Raw genomic sequence first — 21562 nt, 5'->3', positions numbered from 1 at the left:
CTCATGATTAATATGCTTAATGCTTATAAGTGGGCGCCTCCTGGATTACTGAGGGAGCACCATAATATGGCTGAGCTGTAGCACCACTCATTGTAAAAGGTGATTACGGATGGGCAAGAGAGGGGGCATAGAATGGAGAAGATAAGGGTTTTCGGATAAAAAGAGTTAATGAGAAGGATGTGAGGATTGGTGAGGAGGGAAGACAAGGGAAAAATGGAGACAAAAAGGGAGAAGCTGATTGGAATTAGCTCCAATTAGCATTGAGATGTGAGTTAGGAGCAGATATTTTGGCAGGAGGCAGTTTCTGTTTGTGAGCTTGGGGCATATGGAACGTGTCAACCTGCCCACCTGCCCCTGACAAAGGGATATCTGGCAGGGAGTCTGGAATGATTATTTGGAAGATTTTCTTATCTAACTTGACAGGAGAGGGTGGTTAGGTCTTTGTCGCAGTGGAGTTCTGTAGCCTACAGTAATATTTGAGGGTCAAAATAAGGACTATGGGGAATAAGGTTAAGAGAAAGGTTCATGTTTGGCACTATCATCAACCTTAGGGGAATGGACAAATTCAGAGAGTAAAATAATTAGTCAAATGTTATTGTTAGTTTGTTAACAACTAACCACTAACGTGAAAGAAAGGTTGAATCGAAACAGTTGATGGGTTCTTGAATAATGCTATGAATAATGTCCAGCTGCAGGCATTTTAAAATGGTCATTCAAAGAATTTTCTCACAGCTAATTCTGGCTATTTGTACAGTGTTATTTTAAAACACACTTAACACAGTTTAATTATGGCACCAGGAATGAAAATACAGTAAAACCTAGATTGCAAGTACCTTGGCTTACAAGTGTTTTGCAAGACAAGCAAAACATTTTATTAAATTTTAACTTAATATACAAGCAATGTCTTGCAATACAAGTACATACAGTATATACACATTACAACTGAGCCGATGGTTCGTCTATCTCTGATGCTGTGGGAATGTAGTGACTGTTTTAAACAAGCAAAGTCTTGCAATACGAGTACATATGGTATACTCATGTCACATCATCACAAATGAACCAATGGTGGTTCTCTCTCTGACGCTGTGGGAGTGTAGTGACTGTTCTAAATGAGCGAGATCTTGCAATACAAGTACAGTGATGCCTTGGAATCCGAACTTAATCCATTCCAGAACCCCATTTGAGTTCCAAAACGTTCGAATTCCAAGACAATTTTTCCCATTGAAAATAATGGAAACTGGATTAATCCATTCCTGGGTCCCACAAACTCAAATTGTAACAGTAAATACACTGGATTTTAGGGGCAGAAACACACACATACAATGTGCAGGGTGTTCGGATTCCAAAGCAGAGTTCGGTTCTGGGGCACAAACATACATATACAATGTGCAGGGTATTCGGATTCCAAAGCAGAGTTCGGATTCTGGGGCAAATTTTACTACAAAAAAAGTTCAGATTCCAAAACGTTCGAGTTCTGGGGTGTTCGGATTCCGAGGTACCACTGTACGTATAGTATTTTGTATTAAAGTGTTTGGGTTGTGGAACAAATCGTCTGAGTTTCCATTATTTCCTATGGGGAAATTCGCTTTGATATACGAGTGCTTTGGATTACAAGCATGCTTCTGGAATGAATTATGCTCGCAAACCAAGGTTTGACTGTATAAGAATAGCCATGCTGAGTCAGATGAAATTCCATCAAGCCAGCAGTGGCTCCAACAAATACCCAGGAGATCCAAATAAGCAGATCTGTTTCTCATAACTCCTCTCCAGTAATATTTATTAGCGTTTCCAAATCTACAGTATGTGACACACAATTTTTTATGCACTTTTCCTCCGTGAACTTGTCTAAATTTATTTTGAACTGTGTTATGCTAGTTCTTTTGGCAAGCTAAAAGGGGTGGGTGGGGTCAAAGGCACCCACATGAAGGAAACCAAAAGGTGTGGGATGAATAACAGTCTGTTTCCAGTCAAGAATATCTACTGAGAATACCCTCCTTCAGAGACATCAAATACAAAAGCGGCAGGAAAAGAATGTTCTCAGTGGTGGACCCAATGTTGTAGAACTCCCTTCCGAAGGAATTAAAACTAGAAAAGGACACCAAAAAGTTCAAGAAAGGAATAAAGTTGATAAAAGCTGCAACTGTTTTTGTCAATTACACCCCCCCCCCTCTCTTTTTACAAAACTGCATAAGTGGTGCACTAAATGCACTAGTCCTGATGCTCATAGAGTTCCTATGAGCATTGGGAGCAGCGCAGAGCATTCAGCGCGCTGGCCTGCGCTAAAACCTACTTTTATGGTTTTGTAAAAAAGGGGGGTAATACATTTCTTGGCTGGCTTACTTTGGTAAGTTTGTGAAGTGAGAGGTGATGATGTGCCAGTGTCTCTGATATGCCTGAAATTCAGCAGCCCTAATTTTGTAGGAGAGACTGTAGAATATACAGTCTTCAACAGATAACATATATATTGAATGTTGGAACTGCTAATTTGTGTATTTCAGTTAAATTTGTTCTTGTTTGCAAACAACTCTTGTCAGTTTACTTAAGGCCTTTAATGCTTTTGCCTGTGTCTGCTTCATTATATCGTTCCTGATTTGTCTATCTGAATGCGTACTGTATTTCTTCCCTGAACACCATGGTTTTAAAACTTCTGCTTTATAAATTGCTTGTTTAGCTTTTTTTTCCCACTGAGTACATGACCTCGCGCTTGTCTCCATTTAATTGTGTTTTTCATTTAACAGTCCATTTAACTTGATTATTTCAGCCCTGCTGGCCTGTCAATTGCTTTAGCTTTTGACTATTTTGTACATCGTGTATAATAGGTTATGCATTCATGTGATTTTGGATGTAGAATTCTAGTTGCTGCATTTATCCTGGAGAGAATGGGAATTTTCTAAACTGTAATGTTTTAACTGGGCCAGTATAAGAATAATTAAAAGATGTTGCAGTACATGAGAATTTAGACCACATAAGGTCTTTTGTTTTGTTTTTGTGTGCGTGATCAGTAGTGGCTGCGGTTACGTTGTAATGGTGTCATCATAGCACTAATTTTCTTTTTCCTTAAAGGAAGGATTTATTCTTTGCAGGGAATAGCTGGTATTCTCTCTGTAAGATTAAGGGCTCCTTTTACTAAAGGTGTGCTAGCATTTTTAGTGCATGCAGGAAATTACTGCGTGCTACACCTCTAGAACTAACGCCAGCTCAATGCTGGCGTTAAGGTCTAGTGTGCGCAGCAATGTAGAATGCGCTATTCCGCACGTTAAAGCCCTAAAGCGGCTTAGTAAAAGGAGCCCTAAGATTCAGATTCAGGATACATGGGTGCTCCAGGTTCTATAAGTGTTTTTAAACCAATAGATAAACTAGTAAAAATAAAATCAATAGAATACACAAAAAATGCATATTGCTAATAAAAGTAAAATAAATTTACCTTATTTTCATGTAGATAACGCGCACCCGTGTAAAATGCGCACACGGGTATAGCGTGCGAAAAACACAAATTTATGTACAGAAATTTTTATATACCGCGCACACCCATTGACCGCACATGCTGCCCGACTCTCCTTTCGCCCGCCCCGACTCTCCTCTGGAGACCACGACTCTCTTTTCGCCCGCCCCGACTCTCCTTTCCCCCTTAAAGTCCTGTCCCTACCCTGAAAACCTGATGCCCCCCCTGACATCCGATTCACCCCCCGAAGGACCGCTCGCACGCACCCGCACCCCCACCCTGAAGGAGCGCTCGCACCCCCACCCCGAAGGAGCGCTCGCACTCCCACCCCGAAGGACCGCTCGCACCCCCACCCGAAGGACCGCTCGCACCCCCACAGCCTTCCCCCCTCCCCCATGGAGAAGCTGTCTACCTTGTTTCCGGATGCCAGCGAGCCCAGCTGTTTCCTCTGCCGGCGGTCCCACCTCTTCTCTGAGCCCTGCTGCGCTGCTTTTTCTTCCGGCGGTCCCGCCCTTTCTCTGATGTCAGAGAAAGGGCGGGACCGCCTGAAGAGGAAGCAGCGCAGCACAGGGCTCTGAGAAGGGGCAGGACCGCCGGCAGAGGAAGCAGCTGGGCTGGCATCCGGAAACAAGGTAGATAGCTTCTCCATGGGGGAGGGGGGGAGGCTATGGGGGTGCGAGCGGTCCTTCGGGTGGGGATGCGAGCGGTCCTTCGGGGTGGGAGTGCGAGCGCTCCTTCCAGGTAATGAATCGGGCGTCGGGGGGGGGGAACTATGTAAAAAAAATTTTGTACAACGCGTTCACGCGTATAACGCGCAAGGGTATGCGCGGTTTGTAAAAATCACGTATAACGTGCGCGTTATATGCGAGAAAATACGGTAATAGGAGAGAAAATATTTTAAGGCAATAGATTCTCTAACCTTCACCGATATTTTAGGTGCCCATGCTCAGTAAAATATGCCATTTAAACAATATTTTTAACTGAGTTTCAAGGCACGTAACAGCACCTAAAAAATCATGCCACCTTAGGTGCTTTAGGCCATCTAATGCCACTGTGGGCTTGGTTAATGCTGTAAATAATGTTAGGCAGCCTAAAGGGAAAGAGATTGGGACTTGTATACTGCCTTTTTGCAGTTTTACAACTATGCTCAAAGCAGTTTATGTACATGTACTTCAAGCATTTTCCCTATCTGTCCCGGTGGGCTCACAATCTATCTAATGTACCTGGGCTAGTGGAGGATTAAGTAACTTGCTCAGGGTCACAAGGAGCACTGCAAAGTTTGAACCCACAACCTCGGGGTGCTGAGGCTGTAGCTCTAACCACTATGCCACACTTTCCTACTAAACTATGTTAGGGGCAAAGCTTAGTGGCAATATTCAGTCCGCCAACCGTCTACAAAAGCAGTTTGACCAGTTTAGCGATGGATCGGATCGGATTCCCCGATGCACAAAACTGCTCACCGTGTGTTTTCTGATCTTACCCATGCAAATTAGTAAAACCCCTTGCAAAATAGCCAAGCAACTGATGCAAAAACATCACTAGGCTCTTTAGCATCGGGTTTTACCGAAACTAAAATCCGATTGCTCTAGACCTGTCAGTACCGACAGGTCAACCTGTGTTTTGTTTTTTTCTTTTGGTTTTTTTTTTTCCAATGGCACACATATTTTGATGTGTCAGATGGTACCTGGAAGTGGAGAGAATTGCTTTGAAGGTAACACAAGAATTTAAATATTCTTTTTACATGAGGAATAAAATGCCCTCCTTTTTTTTGGCTCCAAAAGCACGCATTTAAAGAACTGGAAATATAGGCTTTCTTTGTCGCCGAGTTGCTTTGCCTAAAGCTAGTATAAAGTAGAACTTGTTTTTTCTCCTGGACCTGACAACCTTAATGTGTCCGTCAGTCATTCTAAAATTATAACTACCATTCAACCTCCATGAGCAACTTTAAAATTTATGAGCAATTACTTTATAGATATAATATTGATTTCTGGAAAAAAAAAATCAGGCAGTTTTAAGCATTGCTTTTATTATGTTCAATGATATGTCACTGGATCATAAGGCTATAATGTTTCATTTCGTTGGGAAAAACCAACTATGTTTGTAAGAATAAAAAAGTATAAAGAATGACATATGAATATTATGGAATAGCACTAGAAAATAAATTTCAAAGTCAGCCCACTCTTATAAATGCCTTATATGATATAGGGCTCCTTTTACAAAGCCACGCTAGGGCCTTAACACGTGGAATAGCGTGTGCGCTAGCTGCTACTACCTCCTTTTGAGCAGGCAGTAGATTTTTGGCTAGCATGTGCTAATCCAGTGCATGCGCTAAAATACTTAGTGCACCTTCATAAAAGGAGCCCATAGTGTGATGTTCTTAATAATAAATGCTTCATGGAAAAAATTAAATTGTTTTATTGCATTCCCAGTAAAATATGCATTTTTCCCTGTTGCATTTTTTCCACAATTTAATTGAGTAACAAGTCAATTAATGCTGACAATTGGGTGCTAACCGATTATTGGCACTAATTGGCAATAATTACAGTTTGTACATGCATCTTGCTAGGCGTTATTCCATAAAGATGTGCATGTAAATTCTTGTGAATGGATCCAAAAAGTGGGCGTGGCTATTGGAAAGGCATGGGCGGGTCATGGACATTCCAAGAATTTGTATGCATTTACAACAGGTTTCAGTTGGTGTAAATCCTTGTTCCTAAAAGTTAGGTGAGGATGAGCGCTATATGCTATTCTGTAAATGGTGGCCAACTCAGAGCACTACTTATAGAAAAATGCTTATGTCCTGATTCTATAAAGTCCACCTAAAGTTGAGCAATAGGCTGAATCAGTTTTGATATTGACACTCAACATCTCACAATCAGCTTTAATTGGACTTATTTGAAAGTTAGGTGCCTAACTCAAAAACCTTGATTCTATAAAAAGTAGGCGCCTAGCTCAAAGTGCCTACACTAAAAGTAGGTGTGATTAGGGAGTGAATCATGGGTGTGTTTTTGAGTTAGGCATGACTTTGTGAATCAGGTGCTCTTGGGTTCCAGTATTGGTGCCTAACCTTAGACATAGAAAATCCTGGCATAAATTGGGGATGCCTAATTATAAGGACACTGAGCATTATTCTTTAATGGCTGCCTAAGTTTTATAGAATATGTGCCAACACTGGTGCCTAACTTTAGGCAGACTTTATAGAATCAAGCCCATTTAGCCTGTCTGATTGTCTACTACTACAGTTTTCTTTCCTTTTGGATAAATGAGCATATAAATTCATACACTTAATCCAATACCAGATCTTACCTGGCTCACTGAAATATTTTACTTGCAATTTATAGGGGTAGTTTCAAGCTGCATTATGGCTATAACATATGCTATTTGCCCCTAAAAGCATGCCAAAATGCACTATGCAAATTATATTTCCATAACACATGGATGCAAAACACCTAATTAATCAAGAATATGGACTTTTGCCTTTAAATTGCAGCTTGGCCCCTAGTGGTTGTACTATGAGGCTATTGCTAGGGGTTGCCTGTACCATTTTGAACTCAGTGCCAGTAAGGACAAGAACAATTGGGTATTGCTTCTGCCCAGACCCTTGGGGATTTTTCAAAGTGGGTCTGGGAGCCCTAAGTGAAGATGGAGACACTGCTGAGCCAGGCATAAATTCTAGTGCACAAGTTGGCACATAACCCTAATATTCTAAAACAATGCACTCAAATATTTAGAGTGCTCCTAACCTGCCCATGCCTCTCATGTCCAAATTGATTATGTTAATGAAGCCTGCATTTGTAGACACTTAGATGTGTTATTGGCTCTACGATTAGCCAAGGTTCTCCCTTATATGATCGGCATGCACCAAACGGGTTTCGTTGCTCAAAGACATTCTTCAAATAATACCAGATTGGCATTTCATATGCTAAATTTAGCAAAAACAATGGATGATCCAGCCTTCTCTGTTTCTTTGGATGCAGAGAAGGCCTTTGATCATGTAGAATGGACTTTCATGTGTCAAGCAATGGATTGGTTTGGAATAGGATCTGGATTTATTCAAATGATTCGAACTTTCTATAGCTCCCCTTCTGCCAGATTATATATTAATAATATATTCTCAGAGCGTATTTCTTTGCTTTTTGATATTGTTTTGGAACCCTTGTTGCTGGCCATTCAGCAGGCAAGGGAGATACAGGGAATTCCATATGCAGGTTGGGATTATTAGGTTTCGGCCTATGCAGATGATATTTTGCTTCATTTGAAGAATCTTGAGTCTACCATCCCGCATTTACTGGAATTGATTGATCGATTTGGCAAATTTTCGGGTTTCAAAATAAATTTGTGCAAATCAGAATTTCTTTTGTTAAATGTGCATTGTGTAAAAGGCTTATTTGATCCATTCCTATTCCTTTGGAAGGAAGAGGGTATAAAATATTTGGGTATCATGATTCAGAGAACATTGGAAGACACAATGGCAGTAAATGAAAAATCCTTATTATTGAAAGTCAAAGAAATGTGTGAGCATTGGAACCCATTACATCTTTCTTGGTGGGGGAGAGTCCAAACCATTAAAATTATGATTTTGCCTGTTTGCTACCAAATGAGTATGTTGCCGGTTTATTTCCAAGGATCCTTTTATAAAAAATCGAATAGGATCCTTACAAAATGTAGGAGTCCTTAACTTTAGGCATCCCTTTTTAGGCCAGGGTTTTCTTGGCCTAAATAGAGGCGCCTAACGTAGGTACTTACAGTTGCCTAGAGATGCCTAACTTTCAAAAATGCCCTGATCCACCCATAATCATGTCTACTTGGTGATAGGTGCCTATGGATAGGCACCTACTGTTTAGAGAATCATACCTATTGACTTAAGTACCTACCACCCACACAGGGTTGGGAACCACTGGTTTAGACCTGTCAGTAACTATGTTTCCTTTATAGAAAAAATGGGTTGCTCAGATGATCACAATAATCCTTTTTAAATGTTTGTCAAACGTTTGCTGTCATTATAACTCATTGAATATAGACTCATTCCTCAACACCATCATTCTAAAATCTTCTTCTAACAAAACTAATCAGATGTTTGGGGGCCATTTAATAATAAAAAATAATAAATTATGAATGATCAGAATTAGTTTGACATTATGAATTGAATGATTCGGTTGGTATTATGAATTAAATGGTTAGGTTGGTGTTCTTGATAGCGGAGCTGATAGACATGATAATCTAGTAGGACTAGGGAGAATCTTCATATATGGCGATAATACTATGCATACAATCATTTGAGTTTGTGTTTATGTAATAATTTTGGGTGGGTTTTTTACTGCTTTGGGTATTCATGATAAATATTTTCTTTTTAGAAAGGCAGCGCACATGTTAAATCCCCCGAGGAAGATCTATTTGGGATTGAAACGTGTAAAATAAAGGGCATCGGGAGTCTGTACTGCATATCAACATTGTGCATGGTAAGATCCACTAAGATAAGTGTTGCTTTTCATGGTATAAGACTTTTTAGTCACAGTATATCACAAAATATGTGCAAAGCATTTTTATTGGCTAATTTTTTGATATACATAAGTTAAGAATTTAGGCATTGAATCACAAGTAAAACATGTAAGGGATTGGTAGGAGGTGGTGGGCATAAATGATTATGAAATACAAATACAGGATGCGGAATGGTATAAATCATATGAGGTCCTAAGATCTGACATCTGCATTATGATATGCCCATCAGTTTAGAGTTTAGATACTATAAAAGAAAAAAGAAATTGTGATTAGTTTTGTTAGAAGAAGATTTTAGAATGATTGTGTTGAGGAATAAGTCTATATTCAGTGAGTTATAATGACACCAAACGTAGGACAAACATTTATAAAGGATTATTGTGATCATCTGAGTAACCCATTTTTTTCTATAAAAGTTTGTACATGGGTTGGATGTTTTTGAGGCTTGGTTTTTCTAATAACTTAGTGGTAATTATGTTACCAATAGGTCAGCCTGGCTTTTTTTTTTTTTTCAATGGCACAGATATTTTGCATGTGTTACACATGCAAAATATCTGCCCCATGAGAAAAAAGAAAAAGAAAAAAAGCACCCCCCCCCCACCAATGATGGGGAGGAGTCTAAACCAATTTGTGCAGATCATTTGCGTGCAAACTTGATAGCGCATCGATTGCTGCTGGAGAATCTACCATAGAATTTGCCAACAGTGATCCAGTCTATATCTTTAGTGCAATTAGGTCAAGGTCAGCTGGAAAAAAATCCATTGTTCTTCCTTTCAATGTTCAGAAATCTCATTGAAGCTGCCAATTTGCAGTGGGGTTCAAAAGGTGTGAAATACCTTGATGTACAATTTTATACAGATTTGGATACAACTCTTGTCAAGAATTGAGAAAAACTCTCTGAGAAAATTGACTTGTTAACTTAACAGTGATCCCCTCTCCAACTCTCTTGGTGGAACAGAATGTAGGTAATTAAAATGATGCTTTTTGCAATGGTTAACTATATTTTGATGATGTTCCCATGTATGGCCCCTATGAATAACTAGAAGAGAGAATGAGCTATTTCCTATGGCTTGGCAAGCCCCAATAAACACTGAAAAAATTGAAAGCTCCTAGCAAAAATGAAGGAGTTCAGTTCCCAGATATTTACCTTTATCACTTTACTTTTATTTTCCAGCCAGCTGTTCTGTGGTTTGGATATTACTCTTCTCAATTTCATCCACGATGGCTAGAGATTGAAATCAACCTTTCCTCTCCATTACAATTACCTTCACTGATTTGGTGTACCCTTCCAGCTGAACTCAAATTGCATCCAATTATACATTTTGCTATTATCTGTTTTATCTACTGTGGATAGCATTACTGCTGCACTCTGGCTATCTTCTTCTGCTCAGTCTTTATGGTTTAATCTACTAATTTGGATAAATGGATTCCCACTGTATGGGCAGAAATGGATGACATATGGTATATTATCTCTTCAAACTAAGGTTATAAAGAGGAATAAACTATATAATCTTACTACCAAAGCCTAAAAAAAATATAGAGTATAACCAGAAAAAAAAGGCTAAGCACATTAGCAATTATATCAAATAGAGACTGCACAAGTTTCAAATAGTGGAGAAAAAGACCTCAGATATCTTGCTCCAAGAAGTCCCAATTCCATGAGACTGAATATATATTTTTTATAAAGGAACTTTTCCAGTCATGGATATAAAAAACCCTCCACTTTAAGTACACAACTCTATTGCAGTCGTTTTCATAGATACAATCCCACATCATTCATAACGGTTGAAAAACAGCAAAGTCCTGCTGCATTCTTCATCTCGCATTCACAAAAATGCCCAACAGCGGCCCTGTTTCGCCTCCAGCTTTATCAAGGGCTGCAACATTAATTCTCCATCAGCAGTTTTTGCCTAGCACAAAATTCTTCACCCTTACAAAGAGTTTGCACCAAACAGCTCAAAGCACAGAAAGAACTAGGCTCACTTTTCTCTGCAGCCATATTTAAACATCTTCTTAATATATTATATCTTCAACACATCTCAGCCTCATCTGGCTTGAAGTCCTTTCAAGAGTTACAAACTCTCTTGCATCTGCTCGATCACACGTCTTACCAATGCCTTCAACTCCAAACTAGTATTTGAGCTCTTACAGACCTTTTCACTGTTATTTCTACAAGTCCTTCCTTGATTCCTATGGTACAACTTTTCAAGATCACGGGGCACTCTGCATCCTATATGTATAAAGCTTTGATATAATCACTTTGGGCCAGATTTTGTAATGGGCACCTAAAAAAGGTAGGCACCTAAGCCCAAATTCTGTAACCAGTTTCCTAAAGTTAGGCACCTATTTTGGAAGTGCCTACCTAGATAGGCGCCTATCTAAATTGAATAACAAGCTTAATTGAGCTTTTTAATCATCACTGATTGAAACATAGGCGTCTATCAAGAAAGCGCAAATCTGTAAGAATGCGCCTCTAAAAATTTAGGCGGCCTTCAAAAAAATAGGCGCTATGCATGTTAGACGTGGGAGTGGCCACATGTTAGGTGCCTTCTTACAGAATCACTGCTCTTAAGCATGCTTAAGCGCTCACATGGGCGCCTAACTTTTAGTTGTGCCTAGAGCTGGCCTATTTAATGGGTGCCTCTAAAATAGGTGCCGCTCAGCGTGATTTACTAAACAGCACCCAATTGTACTTGAATCACGCTGAACAGTGCCTATATCGGCGCCTAACTTTTGGGCGCTTCTTATAGAATTTGCCCTCTAATGTTAGGCACCTAGGGCATGATTCTGTATAGGACGCCTGGTCTCAGCAGCTGCCTAAGTGGCTTTTGAGAATCACACATGGGCGTCCTACATAGAATCGCATCTATCCTGACAGACACATGCCTAAACCCACCTAACCACCCCGATTCTCTAACCGGCGTCCATGTCACATGCGCCAGTTAGAGAATCTCACTGCTGCTGAGCTAATCATGACAAGGGAATCTCCTGCCATGATCAGTTTAGCGGCCACAGAAGGGAACCCAATTCCTGTGAAGTTAGCTGGCAGGAGGGATTCACACTCCCTTCTGCTGGAATCCTCAAAGCCCCCCCTCTCGAATTTCCACGGCAAGAGGAGTGCACATTCCTCCTGCTACAAAGGCGAACCCTCCCAACACAGTCCATGGAAGAAGGGATGCAGCCGATGCAAGGAGCTGGACAGCCTGAAACTGCAAGTTCGGCTGCTGGAGGGAACTGTGATGGAACTCGAAGAACTCCTTGCCAGGAAGGAGGAAAACTGCATGCAGGAGAAGTTGCTAGGGGAGCCCGATACCAGCAAAGGGATTGTGGAACTAGAAAGATTCATCGAGGAAGCCCACCAGCAACACGTAGAGATCCCAGGGCTGGAAATCTGTACCCAGGATACCCAGAAAGAAGGCCTGGAAGAGAGGAGAGAAGACACCCATGCAAACACAGAAAAAAACGAAGATGAGGTAGGAGACATCCGCACACCAGGAGGAAGAGAGAGAACACAGGAAGATGTCCCCCCATCTGAAAAGCCGAAAACAATTTCAAGAGTAGTACTGGAGGAAGAAGACTGGCCCTATACCATAGACGTGGACTTACGACCCCCAAGAAACCCCCGAATAAAGAAGATGGGGATCATCGTAGGTGACTCCATTATACGTCACGTGGACAGCCACACCGCAGGAGGAAGAGAGGACAGAATTGTCACCTGTCTGCCTGGAGCAAGAGTGAAGGATGTGGCCAACAGGATCTCCAGGATCATAGACAGCACAGGGGGAGAGGATACTGCTGTGCTCATCCACGTGGGAACAAATGATGTGAGCGGACGGAAGTATGACAGGGAAGAGATGAAGGGCCAGCTCCGCTCACTTGGAAGACAGCTGAAGATCAGGGAGGTGAAGGTGGCCTTCTCCGAGATCCTCCCAGTACCAAGAGCGGATGGAAAGAGACAAGGGGAATTGCAAGCTATTAACGCCTGGATGAGACGATGGTGCGAAGAAGAAGGCTTTGACTTCGTGCGCAACTGGACGGCGTTCTGGGGAAAAAGCAAGTACTACAGAAAGGATGGACTACACCTCAACAAGGAAGGAGCAAGAGTATTGGCAGGCAACATGAAGAAGGCCATCGAGAAGGCTTTAAACTAATAAATAGGGGAAAGACGACAGTCGACCACCAGTCGATGGCACGGACGACAGGATGCCCCGAAGAAGGAACCATGGGCTACTACTCATACACAGGAGGGGACGACCTCACAGCAAATAAGGAAGACAAGGCAGGAAGGGACAACTCAGACACAGGAGGGGATGACCGCACAGCAAACAAGGGAGACAACACTGGAGCGGTTAAGGATACCGTGAAAGAAACAGTAGGGACAGCAAAGAGTAGAAAGGCCAAAAAGGTAACACGAAGAGAACTCAAATGTATGTATACGAATGCTAGAAGTCTAGGAAACAAAATGGGGGAACTAGAGACAATAGCAAGACATGATAAGTTGGAAATCATTGGCATAACAGAAACATGGTGGAATGAAGAAAACAAATGGGACACAGTACTACAGGGATACAAACTATATAGAAGAGATCGAGTAGGGCAGAAAGGTGTAGGTATTGCCCTATATGTTCAGGAAGGAGTAGAATCTGTTGAAGTGGCTACGACAGAAACGAAAGAGAAGCTAGAGTCCCTCTGGATCAAGATTCCTGGCCAAAACAGCGCAGACACAAAAATTGGCCTTTACTATCGTCCCCCAGGACAGGCGGAGGAAACTGACTCAGAAATGATAGAGGAAATCAAACAAGAATGCAAGATGGGCAATGTAATAATATTGGGAGACTTCAATTTCCCTAGGATAGACTGGAAACTAGGAACCTCCAACTGCGGCAAGGAGGCCAAGTTCCTGGAGGCGCTAGGGGATTGCTTCCTGGAACAAATGGTAAAAGAGCCGACAAGAGGCAATGCCACCCTGGACTTGGTATTAAATGGCCTCACGGGACCGCCAAAAGAAGTAGAAGTTACGGTACCGCTGGGGACGAGCGATCACAATGTGATCAACTTTAAGCTTGACATCGGGAATAGAAAACGTGCCAAAACCTTAAACTTTAAAAAGGGCAAATACGATCGCATGAGAGCCATGGTGAAACAACGACTCAAGAAAAAGGTGGACAAACTTGAAACGGTAGACCAGGCATGGTCCCTACTGAAAAATACTATCACAGAAGAACAAAATCTCCACATTCTGAGGATCTCCAAAGAAGGGAGAACAAAAGGTAAGGGAGAACCGGCATGGCTTACCAGACAGATGAGGGAAGCCATAAAAGAAAAGAAGGACTCTTTCAAAAAAATGGAAACACATGAAAACAACCGAAGCATGGAAAAAGCATAAAGATGATCAGAAGAAATGTCACAAGGCGGTGAGGGATGCCAAAAAGGACTATGAGGAAAAAATAGCGCAAGAGGCCAAAAACTTCAAGCCCTTCTTTAGATACGTGAAAGGGAAAAAACCCGTAAAAGAGGCGGTGGGACCCCTGGACGACCAGGGAAGAAAAGGGTACATCAAGGAAGATAAACAAATTGCAGACAAACTAAATTCCTTCTTTGCGTCCGTCTTTACGGAGGAGGATACCACAAAAATACCAGAAGCAGTGAAAGTGTTTAGTGGAGTAATAGAAGACAGCCTCACCACAGTTGAAGTGGAGTTGGACCAGATATACTACCAGATCGACAAACTTAAAAGTGACAAATCCCCTGGACCGGATGGAATTCACCTGAGAGTCTTAAAGGAATTGAAGGTTGAAATCGGAGAGTTATTGCAAAAACTTGCCAATCTGACAATCAGAACTGGACAGATACCAGATGACTGGAAGATAGCGAACGTCACGCCAATTTTCAAAAAAGGATTGAGAGGTGAACCGGGCAACTACAGACCTGTGAGCCTTACTTCTGTCCCTGGAAAGATGGTTGAAGCACTGATCAAGGATAGCATAGTCCGGCACTTAGATACACACGACTTGCTGAAACCCAGTCAACATGGGTTCAGGAAAGGGAAATCATGTTTAACGAATTTACTTCAATTTTTTGAGACCGTGAACAAGCAAATTGATAGTGGAATGCCGGTGGACATAATATATTTGGACTTCCAGAAAGCATTCGACAAAGTTCCACATGAAAGACTTCTCAGGAAACTACAAAGCCATGGAATAGAGGGAGATATACAAAGGCTGGAAAACAGAAAGCAGAGAGTGGGCATAAATGGGAAGTTCTCAGATGGGAGAAAGTGACTAGTTGTGTGCCCCAGGGCTTGGTACTTGGGCCGATCCTATTTAATATTTATATCAATGACCTGGAAGACGGAATATCCAGTGAGATCATTAAGTTTGCAGATGACACAAAGCTATGCCGGGCAATCAGATCGCAGGAGGATAGCGAGAAACTCCAGAGCGACTTGTATCAGTTAGAGAAATGGGCAGAGCAATGGCAGATGAAGTTCAACGTGAAGTAATGCATTTAGGTAGTAAGAATAAGGAACACGAGTATAGAATGTCAGGCGCAACTCTGGGTAAGAGCGAACAAGAAAAGGACCTGGGTGTACTGATAGATAGGACCCTGAAGCCATCGGCACAATGTGCGGCAGCGGCAAAGAAAGCAAACAGAATGTTAGGCATGATAAAGAAAGGAATCACGAGTAGATCGAAAAAAGTCATAATGCCGCTGTATAGAGCAATGGTCAGACCACACTTGGAATACTGTGTCCAACATTGGTCTCCCAACCTAAAGAAGGATATAAAACTGCTGGAGAGGGTGCAGAGACGAGCAACGAAGCTAATAAGAGGTATGGAGAACTTGGAATATGAGGAACGACTCAAGAAACTGGGACTGTTCTCCCTTGAGAAGAGGAGGCTGCGAGGGGACATGATCGAGACTTTCAAAATACTGAAAGGCATCGATAAAACAGAGCAGGAAAATAAATTATTTACATTGTCCAACGTGACACGGACAAGAGGACATGGTTTGAAGCTAAGAGGGGACAAGTCCAGGACAAATGTCAGGAAGTTCTGCTTCACGCAGCGAGTGGTAGACGCCTGGAATGCTCTCCCAAAGGAGGTTATTAAGGAATCCACTGTGCTAGGATTCAGAGGCAAATTGGATGCACATCTCCTTACGAGAGGCATAGAGGGATATGGGTGACTAAAACTACATCAGGTGTATACCTGACTGGGCCTCCGCGTGTGCGGATCGCCGGACTCGATGGATCATGGGTCTGATCCGGAGATGGCAGTTCTTATGTTCTTATGTTCTTATGCTCATTCCTTCCTGCCACCACCAAGGCATCCCCCGGCAGGAGGCCTACCCACTCCCTCCTGCCGCCACCTGCCCTCCCCTCCCCCCCCCCGAGAAATCCCCCGGTAGGAAGGATACCCACTCCCTACTGCTGCTGGCTCCATCATCCACCAAACTCCACCAAACACTCCCCGACTCCACCCTGACACACTGTGATTCCACCCCAGACACTTCCAGACACCCCAATATCCACCTGACATGCTCTGACTTCATCCGGATAACTCTGACACCCCAACATCCTCCTGACACTCCCTGACTCCACCCTAATACCCCCAAGATCCCCCTGACATTCCCCGACTCCACCCGGACAACTCCCTGATACCCCCAAGATACCACTGCCATGCCCTCCAGAACACCCCCTTACCTTTATCTGATGGCTGTTAAGAGGGATGCCCACTCTCTCCTGCTAGCAGGTCTGCCAGTGCAAAATGGCAGAGCTTCCCCATCCTTCTGCATTATGGGATGCACCGGGGAGGGGCCTAAGACCTCTCCCATAAGAGGGTCCTAGGGGATCTGGCCAATAAGAATCGTAGGCCACTTCCAGTACATCCCAGAATTCACTAGGAGATGGGCATAACATTCTGGTTGGCCCAGGTGCCTAAGGCCCCTCCTACAAGTGGGGCCTTAAGCACCTGGTGAACACAAATAAAAAGTCCAACAAAACTGCAGTGATATGTCGAACAATGAAAAAAAGGAAAACTGCAGGAATGGTGTACAAGATGCCAAGACTTTAATCAATAATCTTAAAAATAAACAAAAAATAGTTTGTATCCAGCATCCCTGGTACATCCCAAGATGCACAGGGAAGGGGCAGATCTGAAATTCCAGTGAAGGTGGGCCTGCTGTCCGGACACAAGCAGGAGCCGGCCGGCCAACTAAACCAGGTGGGGGGGGGGGGGGGACTCCTGGTGTGTGTGGGGGGGAAACTTTCAGGGGGGTGATGGGGTGTTGGCAGGAGTGACTGGACATCTCTCCTACTGGCAAGCAGGAGAGATTGGGCATTTCTCCTGCTGGAGAAGAATGTGGGGGTGATCGTGGGTGTCGGTAGGAGAGATTGCATGTGGGAGAAGATTGCGGGGGTTGGATTATGGGTGTCAGCAGGAGAGATTGGGCATCTCTCCTGCCACGATAAATTCCGGTGGGGGGGGGGGGGGGTCATGGCCAGGCAGGAGGGACTGGGCAATCCTAAACTAAAGTGCAATGATCATTGCGGGGGTGAGAGGGGTGGGGGGACGGTTCCACGATTCTCTCACCAGCGCTTATGACAGATGTCAGTTACAGAATCGTGCTTTTAGGCAAAGGACTGGTCCCTCCTATGCCTAAAAGGTCTTGTTTTGAGCATTTTAGACTTTGGTGATTTTTTTTGTGACTTTGTTTGCTTAGAATAGGGCTTACAGGTAGACGTAGTGGCGGTCTGGGTGACTAAACTCCTGAACATACAGGTAGGCCATTCTAAAAAATAAAATCCAAATTTTGGACTTTTTTTTTTTTTGAGAATGGACATTTCCCTGCTGCTTACTTTGGGCGCCTAGGGCTTTAAGCCAACATGGGACTTAGGGCCCTTTCACTAAGGTACACTAGCATTTTTAGCACGCACTGAAGATTAGTGTGCGTTAACCCCTATGGAGGAGTTAGCATGTGGCGTGCACCAAAACCGCTAGCAGAGCTTAGTAAAAGGAGCCCTTAGACTTTTAAAAATTATTATGCCCCTCTATATGTATATTGTGACTATGGATGGATGCATTATTCTTTTAAAATAAATTATAGCATTCTCTTACGGTAAGGCAGATATGCATGTTTTATTTACGTTACACAGATTGATATGGAAGGCATTCCAACAAAGTGATAACTAAACATGTTCAATATACATTTGTGTCATTTACTTCTTACGTTGAAATTATTTTCTTGATTTGTAATTAACATATTGAAAATTAGAATACCTGCAAACAGCCTATCACAAATTCTCTTCTACTTAATTTACACAACATACCCCAAAATCATTATTATTGATAAGCATGCAAATTTGTAACAGAAGTTTATGACATGGATTTTTCAAATTGATTGATTGATTGGGATTTATTGATCACCTTTATGAAGCGATTCATCCGTGATGGTGTACAGCAGGTACCATTTTACATAGAACTTACAATTTTATTAACAGCATAGCATTAGTAAATTAATCAAATATAAGCATAACTACAATGATGTACATTGTAAATGACTAACTGAATCCTTGTAACACGACCAGCATGATACAGTATCAGAAATTAGACCTGTACTGAATAGCATATTTTATTATCCTTCCCTTCCATAAAAGGTATTTCCCATGTAGGCAAACTTGGGTCATCCCTCCCCTTTAGAATCACTGAGATCTGGAATAACCTCACCTCCCCTCTCCGAACCTCAAGCTCCCTCCAACTCTTCCGCAAACACCTAAAAACCTGGCTATTCTCAAAACTGTAACACTTCCCCCCTCTTAGGCCTCTCACCTTCCCCCTTTACACCTAACTCTTTAATCTCTCCACTGTAGTTCCTCTCTCATCTTTCTTCCTGTAAACCGTGCCGAGCTCCGCATTCGTGGAAATGGTGCGGTATATAAACCCAAGGTTTAGTTTAGTTTAGTTTAGTTTAGAATAATGGGTTCTGAGGTTTAACATAACAAATAATAAAAGAAACAATGTGAAATAAGAGATCAAATAAATATTTCAATAGGATTTAACACAGTTGAGCACCAGATTATTCATAATCAAATTTAAATCACTATTCAGCTGAATACAAATAATGTATTTGGGGCACTGTTTGAGGACAAATCAAATACAAATATTTGGTAGAGTCCTATCAGAAATATAAACACTTAACAGTACTGTAAAACTATCATAATAGAAATATGATAAATGTCATCAGAGTATTTCCAGTTGCATTTTTAGTTGTCATCTCTGGCATGGCGTTTTTATGGCTGGTTTCATTTTAAACTTTATATAATTGTTTGTCTGTTAAAAATTGGTTTCTGTTTTAAATCCTTCTCTACAGGACTCCCCTCATTGTACTGGTCTTGTTGTTAAAGCTGTTTTTTGATGTTACGAGGGTGCCACCTGCTGGATGTCAATTATACCCCTGATGTAGGTTTTTTAGCTGAAACATGGACCATGTTGGGTCCTCGAAATGCAGTGAATACATCTCAAAGAATGTTATTTTAATAAAGATTCACTTGTTTGATATATCCCTGGTTGATGTGTACAGTTCCAACTTCACTTGCATGATCTCTTTATCAGAGTATGGATACTATAATAACATAACATAAGATTTTATTTATATACCGCAAAATGCCTTTACAATGCCTTTACGATGCGGTTACAAAAATGTAAAAACAACAAGAAGAGAATTTTAACAATAATAATGTGCAAAAACCAATAGTAAAAAATGGAGAGGCATATGGGATTCCCAGACTGTCCCAAAATTGTGATTACAATATAACTAAAGTGCCTAAGAAATAATGGTAAATTTAAAAGTAAGATAAATTTAAAAATAAATAAATAAAAGATAATAATAAGCTCAAAATAAAATATAGTTTTAATCAACGAGAAAAAACAACAACTTAGGAGTCCTTTTACTAAGGAGCGCAAGCTGTTTTAGCATGCAGTAAATATTAGCGCATGCTAAATGCTAACGCATCCATTATAGTCTATTAGCGTTTCGCGTGCGCTAAAACGGCTAGCGTACCTTAGTAAAAGGACCCCTTAGTTAAGTCCATGTAGAGTGACAATCATCTGATCTCCAGCAAATCGTCTTTGCTCCCAACAGACAGGAGGACCTCTGATGGCCTGAGAGAGAGTCTTGATTTGATATTTTTTCTTTTTGATATACCACTATCTGCCAAGGGCATCAAAGCGGTTCACAATTAAACATATAACAAGCAAAAAGAGTAAAATATTCCCTAATACATCAATCATCTACCTAACAGTCTCACTCCGCCATTCAACACAAGTCTCTTTAATCAAATGTTGCTTGGTACAACCAAGTCTTAATTGCCTTTCAAAGCTGTAATACTTGTAGCCAGAAAGTTCAGATGTCTTTATAGGCAATGAATTCCATAAAACAGGGCCTACATAGCAAAAAGCAGCATACAAGGACATTCACATAACAGATACAATAGAATATCAGCACAATACAAATGAAATACCATAATAAGTATGTATTAGAACATTCAAATAATATACGATATGATGCTAATACTGTTCTTACAATACAATGAAATCTTAATAGGTAGTGGAGGGACAAGTTGAGATATATAGCTCAAAGTCACTGAGATAAATAGATGGGTGTCTATACTAAAAGCAAATTACATGCACTGTTGAATAGAATAAGGAACTAGTCTAAGTTACAGTGTGTGCAGTCAATTGCCTCATATATTAAAGACGGGTGAAGAGTTAGGTTTTACCTGCTTCCTGAAGTAGAGGCAGTAGAATAGTAAGGAGGGTTGGCAGAGGGTAGTCTGCCTTGGGTGCCATCTTGGTGAGGGCTCAGGAACCTGTCCTCTCTGCTCCCCCGTTCCTTTCCTGCCTGCCCCCCCTCCCCCATTGCCGCATATGCGCACCGCTTCCCTATATCTCTGTAACATTCTTAACATGAGCAGCAACCCCCAAGCTGCCATCGCGCCAGCATCGGCTGTTCCTCTGGTGTCACTTCCTGGACTAATGCCTAGAAAGTGATGTCAGAGGAAGAGACGATGCTGGTGTGACAGCAGCTTGGGGGTTGCTGCTTGTGCCAGGAACGTTACAGAGGTACAGGGAAAGGGAAGCAGTGTGCACACGGCAGGAGGGGTGGGGAAGGAAGAGGGTGAGGAGGGTGCGCCTCACACCCTCACTACGCCACTGAGCAGAGGGCAGTCTAAAGTCCAGTGCAACCCCTCTATAGAGTTCCAAAGTGTAGGGGATGTTCCTGAGAAGTCTCACTGATGATATTACATTTGTGTGATTTTTATTTTGATGAGGGTACAGATAATGATGCCCCTTGCGAAGACCATAGAGGCCTCAAAGTGTGCTAACTTATTTTTTAGGAACTCTGGCCCATTTTGTCTGAGGGCTTTGAAAATCAAAGACAGAGTTATACAAATGTAAGGGCACTGGTAACCCATTTCTTGTCTGAAGGAAGGATGTGATGTGGTAATGTTGCTTGTTGTAGCATTCTGATTTAGTTGGAGCTGGTGCAAACTCTTTTTGGTTTGACCAATGCACAGGGCATTGCAATAGTCAAGACATGACAACATCACAGCATGGACCAGTG

General features: G+C 41.9%; 1 long non-coding RNA gene across 1 annotated transcript in view; it reads left to right on the top strand.

The window, feature by feature from the left end:
• The window catches only part of LOC117367060, an 89449-nt gene extending 80547 nt beyond the window's left edge, over positions 1-8902 (top strand). The window contains exon 4 of the long non-coding RNA XR_004540685.1: positions 8797-8902. This is a non-coding gene — a long non-coding RNA (uncharacterized LOC117367060). The remainder of the gene's footprint in view (positions 1-8796) is intronic.
• Positions 8903-21562: the final 12660 nt, after the last annotated feature.

Source organism: Geotrypetes seraphini, chromosome 9 (assembly GCF_902459505.1).
Source record: "Geotrypetes seraphini chromosome 9, aGeoSer1.1, whole genome shotgun sequence".
Taxonomy (NCBI): domain Eukaryota; kingdom Metazoa; phylum Chordata; class Amphibia; order Gymnophiona; family Dermophiidae; genus Geotrypetes; species Geotrypetes seraphini.
This window is presented reverse-complemented; position numbering and strand designations above follow the sequence as displayed.